The sequence below is a fragment of the Camponotus floridanus genome, unplaced genomic scaffold (assembly GCF_003227725.1).
Source record: "Camponotus floridanus strain SB8 unplaced genomic scaffold, Cflo_v7.5 scaffold55, whole genome shotgun sequence".
In the NCBI taxonomy this organism is placed as follows: Eukaryota; Metazoa; Arthropoda; class Insecta; order Hymenoptera; family Formicidae; genus Camponotus; species Camponotus floridanus.
In genome coordinates this window covers 727,468-750,250 of record NW_020229714.1, presented here as the reverse complement: position 1 = coordinate 750,250, position 22,783 = coordinate 727,468, and the positions used below count along the sequence as shown (strand labels likewise).

The 22,783-nt window shown below is 37.2% G+C and overlaps 1 protein-coding gene and 1 long non-coding RNA gene across 5 annotated transcripts in view; one reads left to right on the top strand and one right to left on the bottom strand.

Annotated features, from left to right (window-relative positions):
• LOC105253825 overlaps positions 1-15,213 on the bottom strand; it is a 40,051-nt gene extending 24,838 nt beyond the window's left edge. The window contains exons 1-2 of the long non-coding RNA XR_889405.3: positions 14,889-15,213; positions 14,463-14,505 (exon numbers count right to left, since the gene is read on the bottom strand). This is a non-coding gene — a long non-coding RNA (uncharacterized LOC105253825). The remainder of the gene's footprint in view (positions 1-14,462; positions 14,506-14,888) is intronic.
• The window catches only part of LOC105253826 (CUGBP Elav-like family member 4), a 534,430-nt gene that overhangs the window by 223,645 nt on the left and 288,002 nt on the right, over positions 1-22,783 (top strand). The gene's annotated exons all lie outside the window — the stretch shown is intronic.

Genomic DNA, 22,783 nt, shown 5'->3' with positions numbered 1-22,783 from the left:
TTATTAATTTTTTTAACAAAATTATGCCTTTATTAAATGCGTAATTAATAAGAGTGCTTTAACAATGAGATCCAATCGATATGTATTATAGCAATTCCTTGATACGTAATTCTTTTAATCTTGCACATGAGGATAACTATGCGTGAATTTGCATAAAGCGCATTAAAGCGTTTCTACAGATGGCTCAGCAATAATCACGACGTAATCCTCATAGTTCTATATACACTGCTCACTAGTAATCGATTGATTTCCCTGTGATCGGCTTAAATACTACTCTATGTTAATCGCTCAAGCGAGATGCTGTTGCACGACGAATTGTTACATAAGATCGACATGTTTATCTCCCGTATGTACGTTGCTTTTGTAATTAGGATGTTAATTTACTGCATCTTCATAAGTAATGTAGATATATGCATAAGTATATCTGTGTTTTAACTTTTATCATTAATCCTTTTAGTAGTCATTATATATCATTTCTTATAAATTTCATATTCTTCATGTCCCATACATTAAATTAGATGAATGAGCACCGCAACTATGTACTTTACAATGTGTAGAATTTTTCTACAAACTTCAAGTTATATATGTGATGTATTATGTACGTGTGAACATGTTCGCAATTATAAATTAGCTTTATATTTAGGAAATCATATACATCCGTAAGTATTTTTGATATGAATTCTATAAGTCAATTTAAAAATTAAAAAAGAGAACGTGCTGTGTACATATAATAAAATCTCTAATTCTGTATTTTCAAATATTGCCGTTTTTATTAAAATACTTGGATCGATTTGTGTTGGCGTGTTATTCTATTTTAAATGGCACGTTCTAAAAAGAATCTGCGATATATGCGCATCGCATATGAACGATAAAATTGTACATGTGACATGAGTTGTAGCTCCATTTAAAATGACAAACATTCTGTGTCAAGCAATATGTAAAATACGCCACAATTAAATAGATTTTTATACGAATCGTGTGAAATTGCAGTCCGTAATTCAAGTAGTGTCATAATCTAAGCTTACGCAATCAGAGTTACTATCAGAAGCTATTTATGTGAGATATTGTATTATATGTCCGCGCGCGCGTATCGTTATATCCGCTTGTCGTTGACGACATTTTCTTTTTGACGTGACAGCGAACCGGAAAACTGGTTTTACAATCTCGAAGGGCGACTCAGACGAGATGGGAACCCTTGAATTATCCATTTTGAAATTGTCTGTACGTCAGCCTAGAGGACGTATCGATTACACGGTGTCCGAATTATCTTGAGGGACAAGGATACGGGGGTTGCGCGGGATTTGGATTGGGGTAGACATACCCCACGGCTAGCGTGTCACCACTTTAATTACATCCATCCTGCGCAGCGCCCTCCCTCCCCCCTTCGTTCCCTCGTACCCTGTGGCTCTCGTCAAACCGTTACCGAGCTATTTTCCATGTAACGCAACCTCTCTGAAACGTTCACGTTCCGGTATTTACGTACGCTTATACACTCTACTCTCATATATTTCCTGAAGGGTCAACATTTATTAAAAAAAAAAAAAGAAATGCTTCTCAATATTATCCCCATAGCTTACATTCACCTTTGCGAGCAAGTTTTTAATTGAAGGTTTGTGAACGGAGTAATAAAAAAGCGGCTTTTCAACGAAAAGTTATGAGATATTCGAGAAATCCGTATTTTCATATATCACTGACATATATATTACATTATGGAAAGTAATATGAGATTTTAGAGAAATAATGTGTGTTATACAGTTATATTTTACTTTTAAAATTTTTTGCTATTTTCTCAATCAACGAGTTCAATCTCATCGCAGAATATATAGGCTGCTATTCCATAATCTATAAAAATATACTACCTACGCATATATATGTATATATGAAAGAATGATATTTTTTTGAAAACTGAAACGCTTCTTTCAGAAAAATCAAATATTATATTTTTTAAATAAAAATTAAATTCCGAATTATTTAATTTTTCAACGAAGATTATCGCTCAAACTTATTTAAATTTTGGAACATTTACTCTCCATTTCTGTATAAAATTTCCATTAACGATATATAGTCTTTTTATATTATAAAATACATCTACAATGTAGAAGTTTACGTATCGATTAAGGATAAACCATAATTTTTGTGTGTATTGAATAAAAATAGTTTATCATCTCTATTGCTTATGGCATACATCCTCTTCACCATACTCTTCGCCATCCCCCGTATTATATCCCTTTCGTCACGCTCACGAATAATTCAAGCATTTCGTTACATCCGTGCATGATTGGCCGATTTCGATATTAAATGCGAGCGAGCAAATACTCGTTCCGCAGCCCACTCGACATTCCCATCTCTCTATCGGTCTCCCTTCTTTCTTTTTGCTCATATTGCTCCATCCCGGCCGGACTCGGCTGTTTCATGCTACTCGGCTCTTTCATTCGCGCACCGCTTTCATTTCGCGTATTAATTGGAAACAACTCCAAAATGATACCGGACGCGATGCTTTATGCGCGTAAATATTCCGACTGGAATTTAATATCGACCGTGGTCTTTCCCTGTAAAGTGTAAAAATACTATGATTATCCGCTCGCTCTACAGGATATAGATCCACATCGAATAGGCGCGTAAATACATTTATGCTCGATTCCGATTCAAATTTTTGCTTGTAATTTTTCTAAATTTCAATATATCCTCGAAACTTAATAAATTTTTAATTTCTTTAAACATTGTTTCATCTTTGTGTGTGTGTATGTATAGTAAAACTGTTGTCTATTCAATAATATGAATTATATGATTTTAATTGAATGCATAATATGGATAATATTTTGGCAACATAAAATGATTATAATTAATAAAATAGCTAGCTAATTAAATTTACAATATAGCCATTAAAATTAATATAATTTTTTTCTGACATACAACATAATAATTTATTGATAAGTTCATAAGCTATTAACTTAATCGCAAAGCATATAATTTATATATTTGGAGCAGATTGCTAGTTTGTTAGAGAAATAAACGCATTCCATTCAAACGTAAGACAGACGACAGACGACCGATACGTTAGGTATGCCTTCGAACTTAGTTTCGAATTCGGTACCGGATCGAAGCGGGCATCGAACTGCGGTCTCTCTTCGACGCATCTTCCCTTTGGAGTTGCGAGGCAAGTTAAACACGAAACTACGTTGTTAGAGAAACTTTCCTTGCTAGTTAGCCGCTGCCTTTCTCGGGCTTCTCGCAACCCTTTTGCGTGGCATAATTGAGTGTCACCTAGACATAACAAATGGACCCAACGAGGAGGAGACGGAAAGATGTGTAGGGAAAGATGGGGAACACGACGGTTTCAGTCTTCACTGTCGGAAGCTCGCCCTATGGCACTACCGTCGCATGGGTCAAGTTACTTGTGACTCGCTTCTGATTAATGGATGTACTTGTTTAACATGCTAGAGTCGGGTCGCGTTTGTCCACCAAATGTCCGTGTTAATGTCCACATTCAAACGTTAACCACTGCCATTGGGATACGTTGCCCGTCAAAGTTTAAAATATTTTAAAGGATTATTTTAATTAAACTCAATGAAAACTAGCATGTAACATTATTAGATTTTTTAATCATTTAGATTTTTGTTTTAGTAATCTTTTCCGTGATTATTTTGTCGAAAATTTACTTAAAAATTCAAACCGAACTATTAGATTTTAATCTTATTTGATTTTCTCTTTATTATCATAATAAATAAAATGTGGAAACTCTCTCTGCTTTAAGAGAACGGTGCTGAAAATTGATTACTTAATGTGATTCATTACTAAGACACAATTTTGTAATGATATCTATAGAACAAAAAATGTAGTTTTATTATGTGTAAAATTCGCCATGCGTGGAAAGTTTGCCGTCTAAAATGAGCTCTAAGATTCAGGTCGGCACAATCTTCGCCTGCCTACTTAAATAAACTTCTCAACACTCCGTGAGGCATTCGCGCATGAAAATGTTAATAAGGCAAGTTTTAACGAGGCTCGGAGCGTCTCTGTCTGGCCAGCCAGAATTTTGCGCTTTTGCTTTTCCCATTCATTTTTTTCAGATTTTGGTTAGGTACAATGTGATGTAAGCAATTTTTTTTGTCATAAAAATATTTTGTAAATTTGTATCTAATTTATAATTAAAAATATCTCTGTCGTTAAAATATATTCGTAATTTATCCATCTTTCGCAACGTTTATAATACTAAATAATAATTAGACACAAGAATTGATCGATGATGGAATAAATTTACACGCACACACACATCAGAATTTAATTAATTCCATTACATTATTAACGTTAATGCCACAATTATCATCGAAGTACGTGTAATGATTAGTATTATTCTATAGTTGTTCGTGACTATTATATTTCCCAAACTGAAATCAGCGGATCGGATAGAACAAATCGTTCGCTACTACGAAAGCAGCACAAGCCAATCCTTTTGCCGTTAAAAATTCTTAGATTTCCGAACAGTTGTGTCATGCTCCACCACTTTTATTGGCCCTTCGAGCTAAAGGATGGATATTGCATTATCCGCTCAAACAAACCCCGGACGGCTTCAGTCGGCTAGCTTAAAGGTGAACCGACTCCGGGTTCAGTCAAAGTCGATAATAGTCGCCGCTGAGGTGTGAGCGGTGTGCCGGGTTAGGAAGGTGGAAAAGGTTGAGGACGGAAGGAGGATCTCAGAGGGTGTGATAAAGTCGTTATACAGGCGACACCTGCCCCCCTGCACTCTTCCCTCCCCCTTTGCCCATCCACCTCCCCCTCTCTCCTCCGCAGCTACCATCGCCAGCTCACTCCTCACTCCTCAACCTCTCCTTTAGTCCCTCTTCATCCTCCCTATTACGGGCACAATGTTAAAGGGACTCCCGACGAGATTGAATTTGCTAACGGAAAACGCGAGTGAGTGAAACGTATTTGCTTTTTATCCCTCACTCCATTGAGAAGTCCTGCACCTCCCTCACTCCTCGTCCCTTCCCGCTAACTCTCCCGTTCCCGAAGATCCCCTCACCGATCGACCACCTTCATCTTCCGGCGTCCTCTTTCTCCCTTCCCCTCCCCTTCTGCCCCCCATCGTTCGACCGATGTGACTACCCTTCCGTACCAGGACTCCGGATCAGCTCTCTCTACCACTTTCTTCTTCGCACGTCTCGGCACATTTGTCCAACGTTAAGGAAGTGACTCACCGTCGAAATCCCACGGAGCTGATGTGTCTTGGCACGTTCTGGAAACTGATGTGATGTGAGATTTTTCTGAAGTATTTTCTTCGACGAGGCGATGCCTTTTCCTCTGATCCCCCGACAGACATTAAATTATTAGCTGCTTTATGAGGATTTTAAATGTCGCGACCTTATTTTTGCCATTTCCCTCGTGATAATAAAATTATTGACAATGATAATATTGCACATTTTTTTATATTTTTCTTTAATTATATTAAATATTCTGAAAATCTATAATTTATTTCAATTATCATAAAAATATATATATATATATATATATATATATATAAATATATATATATTATATATTACATATAGTTTTCAACACGCATGTCATTTTTATCATGTCATTGTCATCTGTATCAAGTATTAAAAACATGCTAACGAAATCCATGACTTGTGCTGCATTCATTAGACTTGGTATAACTTATGGCAAAATGTATGTCATATAAAGTGCGACCTTGAGATTCTGCCCGAGCCTCTCTTTCTCTTATTCCTTTACATATTTCCGAAACGTGCTTCTACAACGCGTTATAGAGATTTTCTACAGCGTATTATAACCGCAGCGTATTATAACCGCAAATTTAATTACTTTGTACAGTATATTTAGAGACGTTGAGTAAAATTAATTTATCGTAATTGCATGTTAGCACTACTTGCGAATGATAGCTTGAGATAACTAACGTTGACTCTTGTACTATACAGTTGAACAATAGAAACTTCATTTTACAGAGTGAACGAGATAGAATGATGATTAAAACGTATTTACGTCCTTAGATATTTTGAAAGCTTTTCGCATTATTTTCTTGAGAATAAAATAAAATCATTAATGTAAATTTAATGCTATTTGCATTATTGCATCAATAACAAGAATTTCTAGAATGTTTAGGAATTCTTTCGCTTAAATTAGATGAGAATTTTTAAATGCAAATTCCATTAACATAAACTTGCATTTGATTGGATGTCGTGGTTGCAACGATCGACATAAAAATGACGACATTGAATGCACTTTCGTTCTGTTCCTCCCGCAAGAAGAAGAAGCCAACTCTTCGTCCTTAAGCTGTAGAGAGGGGGGAGGAAGAGAGAGAGAGGAAGCGCGGGAAACCTTTGAAAGCGCAACATGCGAAATCCTGATAGCCCCCTGAGCACAGGATACATATACATATACATATACAGGAAAGGATGGTTAGGGCGGGTGGTAGGCTGCGCGCGCTGGGACCGCATGCGGCAGTCCCTCACTCTCTTCGCGTTCTGATGCGTCAAGTGCATCTCGCTCTCCCTCGACCCTCCGCACCGTTCGTCCAATCCATCCTTTCCCCGCGATGCCTTCCACCACTTCCTTCACCTGGACTCTACCCACCCCTGCTTCCATCCCCTGGTCCTCCCTCTTTCAACCCTTCGCCTATCAGGCGTCGCCAACAGGTCAATAGCGCAAGTAGGTCACGTCTGTAGCCGCCGACGCCGCTGCCGCCACCGACGACGACGACGACGACGACGACGACGACGACGACGACGACGACGACGACAAGGACGACGACGGCGACGACGACGACGATGATGACGACGACGACGACGATAACGGCGACGACGACAACGAATGCACTTTCGCGCTCGGTGCTACTTATCTTTTAGGGGCAAACAAAGGGGAGAGTATGAATGCGCGATCCAAACACGTGCCTCGATCGAATTGAGAGGCCGATCTCTATTCAATCGACACGTGGCTACAATATCTAATTACATGTTATACATTATTTGTTCGAATAATATCGATTATTCGAATAAAATACATGGCGTTGTAATGAACCAATCATTTCTTCTCGTAAATGTGAATTCATGATAACAAACGGATTTCGCCAATTGTATACACGCTCCGCTTTGCAGCGACCCGTGACGAAACGCGACTAATTGGCACGAGGGGAACAAAGCTCGCGCTCCGAAGGGAAAATAGCGATGGAGGAACAAAAGAGAGCGCGGACCAAGGAAACGGTTTCGTCAACCGGACCGAAGTTTTTCGCGAGTAGTGCCCCGTCGTCTCTTTTACCCCGTGGCACGTAGCAAGTCGAAATCGCGTCTGCTCCAACACGGCCACGCTCCGCCCCAGACATGCACTCATTGGCGATGGCCTGCGTCGGCCTAGTACCGCGGCCTATACCAGAACCAGGGTTGGAAAATGCGGGGGTCGTGGGTCGTGCCGGAGTGCGGATTTCTGGCACGATGCCGCGTCGCCGCGCTCGTACAGGCAACAGTTATTCGCCGCTACGTGCTGCGTTACCCTGCTACCGGCTGCGGCTAGGGGTGGAACTAGAAATTCGCGATTCTCTCCTTATCTCTATGTTAGACTTGTTACAAGGGTGAAAGGAAGCGAACGCTTCGATCGCTCGATCATTGAACTTGCCGCAATGCCCATGATACAATTGGACTCGACGTTGCGACTCGAATGACGGACCAAAAGGATGCATGAATATCGCAGTTGATAATTGAAATTTATTTTACTACTCGATTCGTCCTTGTCTATGTTTGAGAAATTTTTTCTTAGTTTTATAAGTTAGTTTATCAACTATTCGTAATAATTTTTTTTAAATACCCCGAGCATGCGAAATTAATGAAATCGCAATAGATCATTTTGTATATTTGCAATTGACGTGCAAATTGATTGATATGAAACAAAAGGGGGAAAATCTATTTATAATTCTGTTCTGTGTCACAAAGACATTAGATAATATTTAACATTAATATGTCATTATCAACGCGCTTTTAAATATGTATGTGATTGCACAATATATTTGTATTATTAATATTTTTAATATATTTGTATTATTAATATATTTTTAAAATAAATTTAAATTACGCGTAAAAATTTGCATTCATTAAGCTTTCATAAAAGCGATTTATTGTCCATTTATCTTCTTAAGCAATTTAAAAACAAAAAAAAATAATATCTTGCTTATAATGCAGAAACGCGTGAGGAATTTTCATGCTTTCGTTATGGATAGTAATATCTTCTTTCGCTGTTTCCAGCGCACGTTTATCGCGTTCGAAACAGTGCCATATTGGAAGAAGAAAATGCCCTGTCTTCGTTCTCATGTAAATCTTTGTTTGCTCGCAGAAGAAGGTATAAAAGGAACCTATTCTATGGTGGGGGTCTCGTCCCTGAAACCTTCTCGTCTGTCTGTAAATTTTACGGCATTCGCTTCCTCTTGAATATTCGTAAAGTTTTCTCCCGCGGACTTACAGATACTTAAATCTTTATTTGTTCCCAAGGGAAAACGGTCTTTCTGCAACATTATCAACAGGGTGGAAATCTATCTCACTGTGTTTTAACGTGACATTAATATTCTAACACATTGTATCATAATTTACGCTTTAGCGTGCAACATGTTGCAGATTGTAATAGAGATGATGTATTAATAATAAGAATCATGTAGATTTGTGCATATATTTATTTATACTTTCGCGATGCAAGATAGAAAAGAAAAATCTAAGTTATTATTTTATTTTTATTTTACGTTGCAAAATCGCTCTCTTTGCTATTATTTCGATAATTTTTCATGTATCGCGCGGAGAAAAGCAATCACGAACAGCAGCCCTGCTATAGCTCTGTGGATGACACGTTGAAACAAAAACGCGTCGGATCTCGAACCAACTCGGGATTACAATGGCGGATACGGTGAAAGAAGCTGAAAGTGTGTTAATTAAAGGCGTCGAGCGCGAAAAGTCCTAGCGCGTTTTTTGGCTCCACGTCACGAACTGTAACTCGGTTCTCGTCACGTTACCCAGGGTTACGCCGCGACGCGGCCGGGCCTCCCCGGCGCACATACACACCCCCGCGTCACATCCATGCGCGATGCACATAATGACAGTGGGTGCGAGTACATATATCGGAGTGAGCGTGTCACGTACGCGGTTCTAGTACATATGTACGTATGTAGCCGCGTATTTACCAGATGCACTGCTCTCGGTCGTACTGCCAGGCAGAATTCCGCTCGGCCCTATTACCTTCGATTTGTCAGCTGGCTGCAGACGATAACGCATTTCCCTGGTTCGTCCTATCTCTCACCCTTTCCCTAGCTGGCTTTATACCACCCGCACGGTCTCCGTTCGTCTCTTTCTCCCGCGTCGCGCCGCGCACCACCTTCTCCTCCCCCTCCTACCTCTTCATTTGCACGGTCACCCTTTCTCTCCCCGATGTCGCTCTCTTTCTCTTTCTCTATCGCATTTACTCTTCTCTTTCTGCGTATGGCCATGTGCGCACTATGCAGCGGAGTAATGGTTTCGTTATTGAATTACCATCAACTGCAAATTTCATTTTATTTTGGGAAAGTGCTGATACACACGCGCGCACGCACGCCACAACCGTGCGCGCCAAGACGAAATGAAATTTGTCAGGCTGTTTGTTGCGCGTGATCGTTCTGTCCGATGTGTAGAAAAATTTTTTTTTCGTTTTCGGGAATTAAAAATCGCGATTGGCGAGAAATAGTTGTTACGCGAAAAATGATGGCGTTGCGATGCATTTTCGAGATTTTATTGCATTCGTCGTGTTTTAAAGGCGTTGTTGGAAACACAGACTTACTAGGCCATTAGCGGAACCTTTAGCGACCGAGTTCACCGTTGACCTTACGCATTACTATTCCATTTTTGCGATTGTCCCGGTTACCCTTGATTAAATTCACGACCACTCGAGAGGCACGGAGTGCGATGCTTTCCAAAGAAAGGATTGGCAGCCACTGAAGCGTTCGTCATGCGACGATCTCGACAAATATAAGAAGCTTTCTCAAAACATTTGATTTGAATAATAAATCCTTATCAGAGGTAGAGGAAGAACCGCGCGCGATCCAATTACCGCAGGGCGATGAATACCTATTTCAGGATAGTCTCTCTCCATCGTTTCCTTTACTTCCCTACTTTCATCTTCTCATCGTTATTATTCTCTTTGCTTTCGCCATCCGACCGCTATCAGCATTTCCTCCCTCTTTCTTCGTTTCTCTGTTCGTACCCAGGCGGCTGTTTCCACAATTTTCCCTCGGGCAATATGTGTCATTTACATTACGCGCTGTATACAAGTGGAGAAATGGCATTCCGTGCGCCTGCACTCAGCGTGCATCAAGCGTCTCTTTCCATAGGCCTTATTTTACCTCCTCTTCTTTAGCGTTTTAGCTGAGTGGAGTATTAAGAACAGAAAGATATTGCGGATCGCGATTTGTACTGGAGAAGCTAGAGATTATATACAATGCACGTTGTGAAAATATATTTACCCACACGCGGACAGTTGCAATTAATTAACAAGTAATAAATGTGAATAGAGAAAACGAAACGATTTTTGAACGATTTTTGAGAATTTTCAGGCTATCGATGCGAAGATTCTTCTCCATTTGTCTTCGAAACATGCATCGTCTCTCCCGGCGCGGCGGAATAATTTGCGTAAAAGCGGGTCATGATTGCGATGCCATATCGTCGGCGGAACATTTCGTGCTCCACGACAAAGTTCTCACGAGACTCGCCGTATACAGCAGCGTCAAGCCTTTCGAGTAGCGTCGTGGTATAAGAGGACTTTACGCGAAGACGCTACTGGAGGGATGGTCCCGAAGTTATCGAAGGGGATGCATTCACGTCTCGTAGAGTCATAGAATGTAATGAATTACTCTTTGCCAAACAATGCCGGTAGGAGCTACCGGAGCAAATAGGATAAACTGATTTACCGCTCATGTAGACGTCGCTATATTGGCGAAGGACCGAGATAGGAAGGATAGAGCGACAAAAAGTATCGCGAAAGAAAAGAGGAAAAATGAGAGACGCAAGCTCTATACATCAGTAATCACACGTAGCTGCATATCATACATATATAGATATATATGTATGTATAAGATACATACATAAGATATATACATATGTACGTATAGTTTATTAAAGTTTGGTTACCTCTTTCGAATCACTCGTCCTTTATCTATTTTCTACATTAGAGAAGACTCGAGTTATGTGACTGTCGAAAGTCGAAACTACTTTCGCGAAAGAGTTCGAGCTCGCCATGCGAGAGCGTCAGTTTCTTTTCTTGGAAGTATGCCCGCTAGCTTTTTTGGACTTTGCAAATCTGCGCGTAAACCGATGGAATCGTTACTCCAAGAGATCTCGAGCGAAGTGATAAAGTGCAGAACGTTCCGTTCTGACGTAGAGACCTTAATGAGAAAATTTTCCGCTAAATTTTCTATTTCTACTAGAGCGAAAAGATCCAGATCGATATACGCAATCGTACGGTTTATAGAGACAAGCATGCTATCTCGATAAAAAGACATTACAGGACAGAGATATATATATGCGCTTCCACATCCTCAGAATCTCTCATGAATCGATTTGCAGCGTTATGACGAGTTCCCGAAAGCGGAGCTTTGTTCATAGAGTGCGTTAGACATCGTTGAAGTACACAACGTGAAAGCTGGGAAAGAGGGTGCAAACCAGGAAGTAAAGGATCGAAGACGGAAAGGAGGAAGAAAGAGAAAGGAGAAAGGGAGACAAAAGAAAGAAGAGCGAAACGGGAGTTCGTAATAAACCTCTCGCGCTAGTTCCCGAAGCGAAGAAGAGTATAATCGAGCAAACTGTCTTATTTTTCCCTTTCGTCTATCTTGAACCTTTTCCGCGTTCAAAGGGCTTTCTGTTACGTGCACGTCGGTACGCGTATTCAACTTTCTTCGGCTATTTATTAACGATTGGATAGCGTCAAAAAGCAACTTAATATTAGTGAAACGAGCGCATTTTACCTCAAGGCAATTCAATGATGAATTTAATTTTTCACGATTAAAGATACGTTCCTCTCTTGTCGTTTTGCGCGCAATTTTATTCGATGAAAACTAAATTTCGCAAAATCACGATTGAAGCAAAATTAATACTTAGATTTACAAGTAAATCAATATTAATACGATAACCTTAATCAATCGAAAGTTATCTGTTTTCGTTCGCACTGTGCAACCTTGACCATTTATTGCGATGTCGAGCGCTATTAAACGGTCGTATCGCCCCCGGAACAGTCTAACACGAATAGTCCGGTGCCGAAGATAAAATCAATATTACGTCGGTCATGAAATACGAGCGTCATGTGATACAGTGAACCCCTTACATGATCTCTATGGTCATATCACCATATCACTACAATGTATTCCTCTAGATGTGCACAATGTTATTGGCCCCTTCAATGTAGCTGCAATATTATCCACGAAATTCCATCGCTTTCAAACTTCTCCTTTGTACCGAATATCGATCTTTAGCTACGATTTTGATAGGAGCCAGGTGTGAAAATCAAAGTGTAATACGCCATACGTAATGTAAAATGCATTAAGATGTTGCGTTATCAGGGCGTCACGGTAGAAATATCGCACCGGCATTAATAATGAATACAGTAAGTTTAAGTGAACAGCGAGCCTTAGCTGGTATGCTAGCTCGTTGAGAGATAATAACACGGATTCAGTAGCGAGGAATATGATGGGAAGACCATTAAATAAAAGCAAGCTAGTGCGGAACGCTGCAAACAAAACGTGAGGAAGAAACTGAGAGAGAGAGAGAAAGAGAAAGAGAGAGAGAAATAGTCTTCCTGACATAAATAACTAGAAACAACAGAGACTGTAATTAAGAGGAATATTTCGCGAGAAGCAAACGGAAACTTGTTAGTGACGCTATAATTATCAATATTCACACGTACTAATCGTAACGACGTACAAATTTCTTACCACTCAAGTTCGCAGCGCTCTCGAAATAAAAATTTCAAATTTGTTTAATATTAAGCAAGTATAGAAATATATATATATATATATATATATATATATATATATATGTGTGTGTATATATATGTAACACATTAAAATAATGATAAAAATGTAATATGTATTTTAAAAAATTGAATATGTGTGTGTTAATATATATATATATCTTTTCTATTATTTCTTTTATATTTGATATTTTCTATAAATCTATAGAATATATACACATATATATATATATATATATATATATATAATTCATTGTCTTTATATAACTTTATATTTGCAGCACAAGTACAAGTATTTTTTTATAAAAGGCAAAGAAAATGATTATGAAATTTTAAAAGTTCTTTTTAAACGCGCATAAATTTCGAGTTAAAGGGAATCCCTTTTAATTCTGACATGATAAAATTTTCTTTTCTATTGTGAAAAATTTTAAGTGTCATAGAATTTACATTTTGGTAAACGCGCAGGAACGGGCGATAAGAATTTTTAATTATTGTATACGCACACAGTAGCGAAAATGTTAGACTAGATAGAGTTTTACTTGGACTTGTCGGCAAATTATTGTTTTTTATCATGAGAAAAAAGTAATATCAAAAAGTATCCCCTAATACTTTTATTCTGACAAAAAACGTGCCAGCGAACGTTAAGAATTTATAATCGTACACGTGCCCACATAAGCAAGCATTTTTAATACTTTTATATGCTTGACGTAAATAAACTTTTTGTCTTTTGGTTAAAAAAATATTTAATTATTTAATTATAATAACAATGTAATATTTAACCCATTTATTCTTAATATTCTTTTTTTTGAAATATTAAAATTTTTAATACAAATTTAATTCAGGTTTTTAGTACAAATATACATGAAATTTATTTATGTTATTTCTGCTTAATGCAGATAAATAATATTGATTATTTTTAATAAATATTTATTTTACTAAAACTGTTTTACTACCTCTATTATACAAATATTTTTTCAATAGAGCAAACTAGAATAAAACTTCTAATTGATACTTTGATTAATACTTTGAAATATTACATTTCCAAAAAATAATTATACATATATTAAATTTTAAGTTTTGAATATATGATACAATGTTAATAAACACATTTTATTGTATTTATTGTATTACTATTACTTTATCCAAGTTATTTTCAATATGATAAACATATATATTTTATTTTTGTTATAAATCATATATTTTATTTTTTAAATTGTATATCTGCTTATGTGGGCTTCTTATGTGTGTACTTTTATAATAAATCAAAAATTAATATAAATAATTAATCCTGAAACTCAGATTTAATTTACAGATTTAATTTACATTTAGGATTAATTATTTATATCGATATATTCTATTTATCTCAGAACAATAGATTTATGAGATAATATATTTATTTATAATATTCTTATTCATAATTTGAAAATTTCATAAATCCATTATTACGAAATTATATAAAAATAAAAAGAAATACTTTCACTCACCGATCTGATGTGCAGCAGCGGAGCTCTATTATGTAACATTAATCTGTAAAATATAAACATATCCAAATTATAAAGCAATTATTTTTTCGAAAAATAATTATCGAGCGAATTAAATTTTGTATTTCTCTAAATAGATATTTCAAATAATCTTAACTCTAAAACAATGTTGTAATATATTTTATATATATCAAGTATTTAAATATATATACGTCCGCATATACATATGTATGTATATACATAATATTAAATATTTTAAGTATTTCAAAATAAAGTTTAGAAAAATTAATGTACATATCCTACTATGCAATAGTGCAAAATTAATTATTACTGTAGGAATAGACGAGTAATTAATCTCAAAAGTAACAAAAGTAAATTAAATTAAATTAAAACAAAAATAAATTTAATCATAAATTGTGTTCATCTCACCGTTGTTTCACCATCGCCCGATGTCTCTTACGCTTCCTCCTCTTCTCTTTGTTGATTCTCTCTCTCTTCAGACACGTTACACTCTCACTAACGCGTAGAGACGTGATTAATTACGATCGCGCACATTAATGGCAAAATTAGCACTCGATATTTTTAAGTATTTATCACAATCATATTTCGCGAAATATATATTACGATGTAACACAGAATGGCAGATATCACTACCCGCTCGTTCGAATCCCGCTGAATGACTGACACGATCATCGAATATAAATAATAATACGTCACACGCCGAGGAATTCGGAGCTGGTTTACGTTCGTCGTTCCCGATGAGACTCGAATATAAATAATGGCGCGTCATACGTCATCGAGTGAGCACAGTAAAGTTACTCCGTTTTAATATCTCATTATTTTTCTAAATCGCAACAAGAATTAGATACATTCTCACTTGACAGAAAAGCAGAATGATTTCACTTCATTCATAGTTATATTCATTTTGACAGTTTTCGCGCGCGAAGTAACGCAGTTAATTACGTTTGTGCGTACTGATCGATAAAACGGTGTTCGCGATACTTTACATTTTTAACATTAATCACACAGGCGACGCGCAATTAAGTACAATAATAGTTGTAATTGGAAAAAAATATCCGTTCAGTAGCTCCCAGTTCTCGTCGCAATTGTATTTAGGTTAATAATGAGGTACAAAACGGAGCGACTCACTCTACCACTTACCCCACCACCTACTCACTCGAGTCTCAGCGCGCGAATGACAACAAGGAGACGAAGCGTAACGGCGTAAAATGTAAACGAACCCGAATTCCTCGACGTACGCGCTATTATTTACATTCAGTCGTCATATTGCCATTCGAGTGAATGGATAGTAGTATGTATCGCTTCGTGTTATATCGTACTTTGTATTTCGTGAAATATTCGCAATAAATATTCAAAAGTATCAAATGTTATCTTTCTGTGTGATTAATGTGAGCGATCATAATTAACCGCGTTTTCGCGCGTGAATATCAGTGTAAGTGCCAGTATAAATCGAAGAAAAATATCAAAGAATGGAGGAAGAAATTTGGGAAGACATCGAGCAATAGCAAAGCAACCTTGAGGTGAGCACAATTTATAATTTAATTTACTTTTGTCGTTTTTGAGATTAATTGCGCGTATCTCCGCGGTAGTGATCGATTTTACACTATCGTGTAATGGAATTGCACTTAAAATATTGTGAATCTTATTTTGAAATATTTAAAATGTTTAATAATAATTAATATATCGCAATATAAATGTATATAAAATGTTTCAATACTGTTTAAAGTTTATAATTATTTAAATTATTTATGAATATTATATATGAAAATTAAAGCTTCATTTATTGTACTTTATAGAAAAATATATTTAAACAAATTTCCTTCGGCATTTATTTTTTTTTATCAAGTATCGATTTAGAGAAATATTTAATTTAATTAGGCATAATAATTATTTTGAAATAATAATTATTTTGGGCACTGCTTTATAATTTGGATATATTTGTATTTTACAGGTCAACGTTAAATGCTACAACTGCCGCTGCCCATCATATCGGTAAGTGAAATGTTTGATTTTATATAATTTTGTGATAATAGGTTCGCAAAAATTTAAATTAAGAATAATAAAAATATTACGTATGAATGTAATATTACATAAATACATTATTCTGAAATGAATGGAATAGGACAGATAATTATAAATATTTAACTCTGAAATACATGTTAATGTTCATTGACTTATATAGTTCGTTACATATATGAGATATGTGCTTAAATATATGCAGGATTTTCTGGAGAGAAAACATGAAAATATAATATTGAACTGCTAATAAGAGTATGATGATACTGTTTCAATAATTTAATATATTGTAATTAATTAAACTTTCAAATTTATTATTTAGAAAAATATTAAAGAGTAAAATAAAGGAGAAAGAAATAAAATAAAATTATATATATATATATATATATATATATATATATAAATTAAAATATTGACATTTTAATATATAGAGCTTTTATCTAAATTTCTTAATAATATTCATATCTCCATTTTTAGATATTGCATGTACACACCCCCCCCCCACACACACACACACATTAAAGGTTTTAATTATGTTAAAAATAATTTTATAACTTAAGTTTATAGTGTAAAACTTTTTAATTTAATTTAATGAAAATTAATGTTTAATTAATTTAATGAAAATTAATGTTTAATTAATTTTTCTTAATGTATTTTCTCTGAGATTTAATCAGCATAGTTGAGAGAAGAATACATTTAAAAATTATTAAATGTTAATATTTTCAATGAAACAATTAGACCTTTTCTAAAGACAGATACAATTTATACCTCAAGTGTAAAATATCAACAATTTTTGCTCGTATATACATATGTAAGTATAAATTTTTAGCAATCTTTCGTTTTGTGTTAGAAATGCAAGTAATAGAGCATTCTTTAAGAGTTTTAATAATAGAGAAAAAATAACTTACTACTCAGAACACGGAATGTCTCCATTTAGTCTGTATTTCTCGCTCGTGTATGTGTATACAGGGAAAATTAAAAATTCTGCAGATCTACCGGGTATTAGCGAATTTTAAATTTCCGCTTCGAGGACGTTTTAAAATTCAACAATATTTTCATAGTAGTTCTCATAATTAGCAATAATATTAGCCACTTGAAGAGCTGAATTCAAAATTACATTGCACATTTACGTGACGATTGATATATAATGCATTGAGAGAACACGGTAACCAATTGCAAGTTTTATATATATATATATATATATATATATATATATATATATATAATTACATTTATCGTATATTGACGTTGTATAGCATGACAATTCACTTAAACTGTTTACAACATTTGAGTCCCCCGGAAATGATATACATATATGCATGCAAATATTCGGCGTGTCCGTGTCGAGCGATCTGCACCAAACTCAGTTTACAAACTACCGCACGACGCCTTTCTGTATGAATTTTCGGACGTGTATTACTTTCGTATCAATCTGTTCTTACGCTCCCGCAAGTGGAGCGTGTTGAGTTTTATGTTTTACGTGAACGGAATGTTGCGCGCGACGGCGCGCGTTCAACAACGGCGTCCGGAATAAAGAGAAAATTTGTAAAATAATACGCATTGCGAACAGTATTGCGCGAGCGAGCTCGAGGATTGAATGAGAAGCCCGCCAAGGGAAACGACGTCAAACAACGAAAACATAAAGAAGGAGGAAAGCAATCCGCATGACTGAAGCCGTAACCATGGCGATACCATGCCTGCAAGGAAATATTGAATCCTTCTCTATTACCTCCTTGCAAAATAGTTTGCGGCGAATGCTTCTAGATGCGTCCTGTCGCGGCTTGTTGCTTCACATACACATCACATGTCGTAGAATATCCGCGCCCGTTTTTCCGGGAAGATCTTGCGAATTTGCTCTTGCTCCGAATGCACCGGTAAGTTGTACAAATCCTGCAGGGCAATATATGGAAATGGCATAATGGCTCAGATTTCACCATATGTGTACGCGATTCAGATTTCCAACCTTTCAGAAGCTTAAATTATTTTTTTCAATTGATATTGGTTATTCATTTAATGTATATATGTATATATTTTTTTTTATTTCAATCCTTTTATTTAATTTTTTTAACGGGAGGAATACTTTATAATACCTTGAATTATGATATATCTCGATATATTAATCTAGACAGAAGTAAGGCCCTTTTTGTCGATGGAAATAGCAGCAATAAAAAATAAATTTCGAGATGAATAAATTTCGATATACAATGGAGCAGTTTAAGCGAATGTTGAAAGCAATGCGTTAAACTCGACTGCTAAATTCCGTTTTACTGAAAACAAAATTGCGTCCGTTTTTCCTACAAATTGCCGATTATAACGATCAAGTATTATTTTTCACGAATGATGGGCTTGGATGTTAAGATCCGCCTCGAAAGCTGCAATAATAAAGTACAGTGTGAGAATTTCAACGCTGATGGTAAAAGCATCGTTGAAAGTCTGTACGCTGAAATGACCGAGCGTTCGCTCTTCCTCTTGTGGACAGTCATAATATTATCTGACACAGCACTGCCTCATTTCCATTTGCATGTTTCATTATCCAGCTCGATGACCCGCAGGCACAAAACCATCCAGTCAGAAAAGTAAAAAGAATCCGCTTTCCCGAGTAATCAAGAGTATCAGAACGCGAGAACCGACAGGAATGTTTTCCTCGTTAATGAGTTTGTTAGACCAATCAACGTGCTTACGTTTATTCGATTCCAACTTTTCAGGCGTATACACAATTTTTGACGAAATCAAAGGAGGCACGTAGCAAAATATCCAATCCCGAACTCGAAACTTGCGCACGTCGCGTGATTTGCACGTCGAAACGCAAATTTCCACACTCGTTAGAGTCGTATGAAAAGTATGACAGGACGTGAAATTTTGGCAACATTTCAGGGCAGCTTGTCTAAAACGATGCATATGAGAACAATGCGTATCGTGGCTTTGACGTGGCGCATAGCCACGGGCGGATATGTAACGTTATGTAATATGCAACAGTTATGTAACGAAACAATTAACAGTCATTTTCCCATTCGTGGATTGCGTTCTACATTCCATAGCGATTATGCCTGCGAATGAACCATAGCCTTTGTAGCCTTATATTTTCTGATATATTTTTTGTTAATCATCGAAATATATATTTGATAAAATGCTTTTTGCACGCAACATCCGGCCTTTTCGAAAACACTCGCTCGTTTACAAAGACGTTATCGGAATTGTCTCGCCCGGTGCGTTCCGTCAACGGTGCATCGATCTAAATTGATAGATTCTATCCTTAAAAATCTCAGAGGTGCTCAGAGACGCGAAAAAGGACGAATGAAAGAGCGGAAACGGATAGAGAGGATTGCGCAACTCTCAATCAGAGGCAGTACCATCTTTTAAATCTGAGGGTTTACCCTGGGAGTAGTTATTGGCTAATCTGCTTCTAACAATGCAACGAGAGCAACAGAAAAAGAGACAGGAGATGATGGGAGACAGTGAACGCGCAAACCCCGCCGTTGAGCACGTCGGAACGACCGTGGGCGGTCGGTTGGATAGCATTATAACCCTCAGGCTATATCCTAAAAGTTATCTGAAAATTTCATTTACGACGAGAGAGTTAATAAATGTAAATATTAGCCGTAGAAGCAGTTTGACGGGAACTACCACTACCGGTGCTGCCGGCTCTAAAACCAACCGAGAGCTGTTCCGCAGCTCCGCGCGGAGAGGTTACACTTTGAGTTCATTAAAGTGCATATCGATCCGCGAACGGCGGCTTGATAAAAAGTGAAAAATCTAATCCCTGCCATTTCAGAACTCTATCATCCTCCGGGATGGAGTCGCCGGCACGGTTAGTCAACGACAGCTAGTCGAACACTTGGGAGCGGAAACATTCTGTAATGACGTGACAAGACGTCGTAAATGATAGAAGTGACATAAATTCATTTTGCGATTTAATTTCATCGTTTCTCGAATTGGGAGGTATGCATTTTCGTGAATAATTCTTCTTTCATATCGATAATCTAAGTATTTTCCACTATGTTGAAATAACAAAGAAAGAACGCAGTTGAGTATAAATTAAATGTAAATACGACGGAAAATGGAGAGCAAATACCGTGCCGCTGTTCCGAAACAACAATGCGGCTTAGAGGATGGGACCTAGGTTGAAAAGGAGAGCAGACGGTGGCGTAAGAGGCCGGAGGGGGTGTGCCGGGCGGGTTGAGTACCTGTCGAGAAATACCCAATAGATAAAATCGATAACGGTAGCTTTCAGCAGGCGTTCTATGAGAGTCCAGAAATTTTAGTCGACCTAGAGCGTACTTTCGTTACTCGGCAAAGTATCGAAGAATTTCCATATTAAATATCGGATGCTGAACAAACATTAATTGAAAGATACCCGGTCGCTTCCGATGGAGATTCGACAAACGCGAGCCCCCGTCTTGCGAAGTATGTAAAACGGTCGATGCAAATATGCGATGCACGTTTTTAAATATATAGCGTTTATGCTTTGCGTAAAAATACTGTCTAAATATTATATACGACGTCTCGCATTCACTGCCAACTACCAGCTTCACAGCAGACCTATTTACGAATTTTTCACGAGTTTATTATTCTTTCCATTTCCTCGCAACAGAATGGACAAATGTGAACCATAACGCGACGCAGCGACGCAACGAATATTTTGCGATGGAATTTTGTCTCGGATATTTTACTATTGAAAGTAAAAAATTAAGAAACTCGATGCGCATCGATAAAATTGACGCAAATGTATGCAGTGTAGTCTGGCAGATTTTTATTTTACATGCGACTTTTCTTTAATGAGAAAATATTTCTCCTCAAAAGAGCGCGGTTTCCATTTTCCGCAGATCAATCGTATACCCCGATTGCTTCGACAACTTATACGACTGTATTTCCCATCGCCGCATCTCGTTTCGCGAACAGTCTTTTTCGCTTCATCTGTTTCACATATACCTTCGATCCGTACACCAATTCCGAGGCTCATCGCCAGCAGTGCACCGGAATTGCCTTTCTTAAACTCTAAACGATTAGACCGACGCGTCAATCCGTGAAATCACCCTCGGTCGTGGATCGCACCCTTCGCAAGATCGCGAGGGCTGTTTGAGAGCTTAGGTAAGGTTGAATTCTGGCATTTCGCATTAGCCTTAGGGAGAACAGCGGATGATATCGCCGAGAAAGGAAGAAAAAAGAGAGAGAGTATCCCGGAGTGAAAATGACCCGTCATTCACAGCTTACGAAAAACTCAATCTCTCTTTGAGGTGCGATCGAATCAAACAAGCGGGTGCTCAAATCTGGTAATGATCGACACTCCTCTCTCCTGGTATTTATATCTATCCATATAAGTCCGTAATGTCGGAAATGCGATCGGTGACATATGATCTACGCTCATGAATGCGAACTGAAATTTCACGTAATTACGATTTTCAAGCGCGACATATCGAGATAGTTGACGCGATAACATGCGAATGCGAATCGGAGGCGTTCGTAAATGATGGATCATTCTTTCCGAAATCTCGTTCTCTCTCACCGGTTGCTGGTTACATGCACGTCCATCCATCATGTCTTCTGTAATGGATATGCATCTTCGTGCGGATAATGAATAACATGTCGAGCGTATGAGTTTTCTCGTCGTGGATGACAAAACAATATTTTGTCATCGGTCAAAGATTATTAATTATGGGGGGATTATTTAATAATAGTTTTAGTTTGTGTGATTAATTTTAAACATTAGCGCTCGCGTACACGGGACAAAGTGAAAAAGTGTTACTCGGAAAATGTTTCATATATCGAAATAGCGTTTGTTAAAGTGCCACATCTTTTTTCGGTAGTTGCACGGCAGGATGGCGCAAGGGTTAATGGCGGCTATCCGGCCGCAAACCTGCGCGATAAACCCTTGCTCGCAATTCTCGCTCAAAGTCGTTACGTCGGCCATACATCATGCGGAACGAGTTTACTTCATGCCGTAATGTCTACGCTGAAATGATTTTATGGCACGATTTATTTTCGGCTAAAACGCACGTTCTCGAAAAATTCAGACTCCATGCAGCGGAGTCAGTCTCTTTTTTCCGTGCAAACGGAGTCGGGCTTAACATTTTACATTTACGAATAAATTTAGCAGCTTAAAATAAAAAAGAAAATTGAATATACCGTGATGCATATATGATGTTCGCGCGTCAACAGATCTGAATTAAAGATGACGTGTTTTAGCGCGATTTCAGATGTACGAAAATACACAAATATTTCCTCGATGTTTGTCATAAAATATTCAATAATTCGATAAATATTCAGTATCGGTATATTGACAATAAACA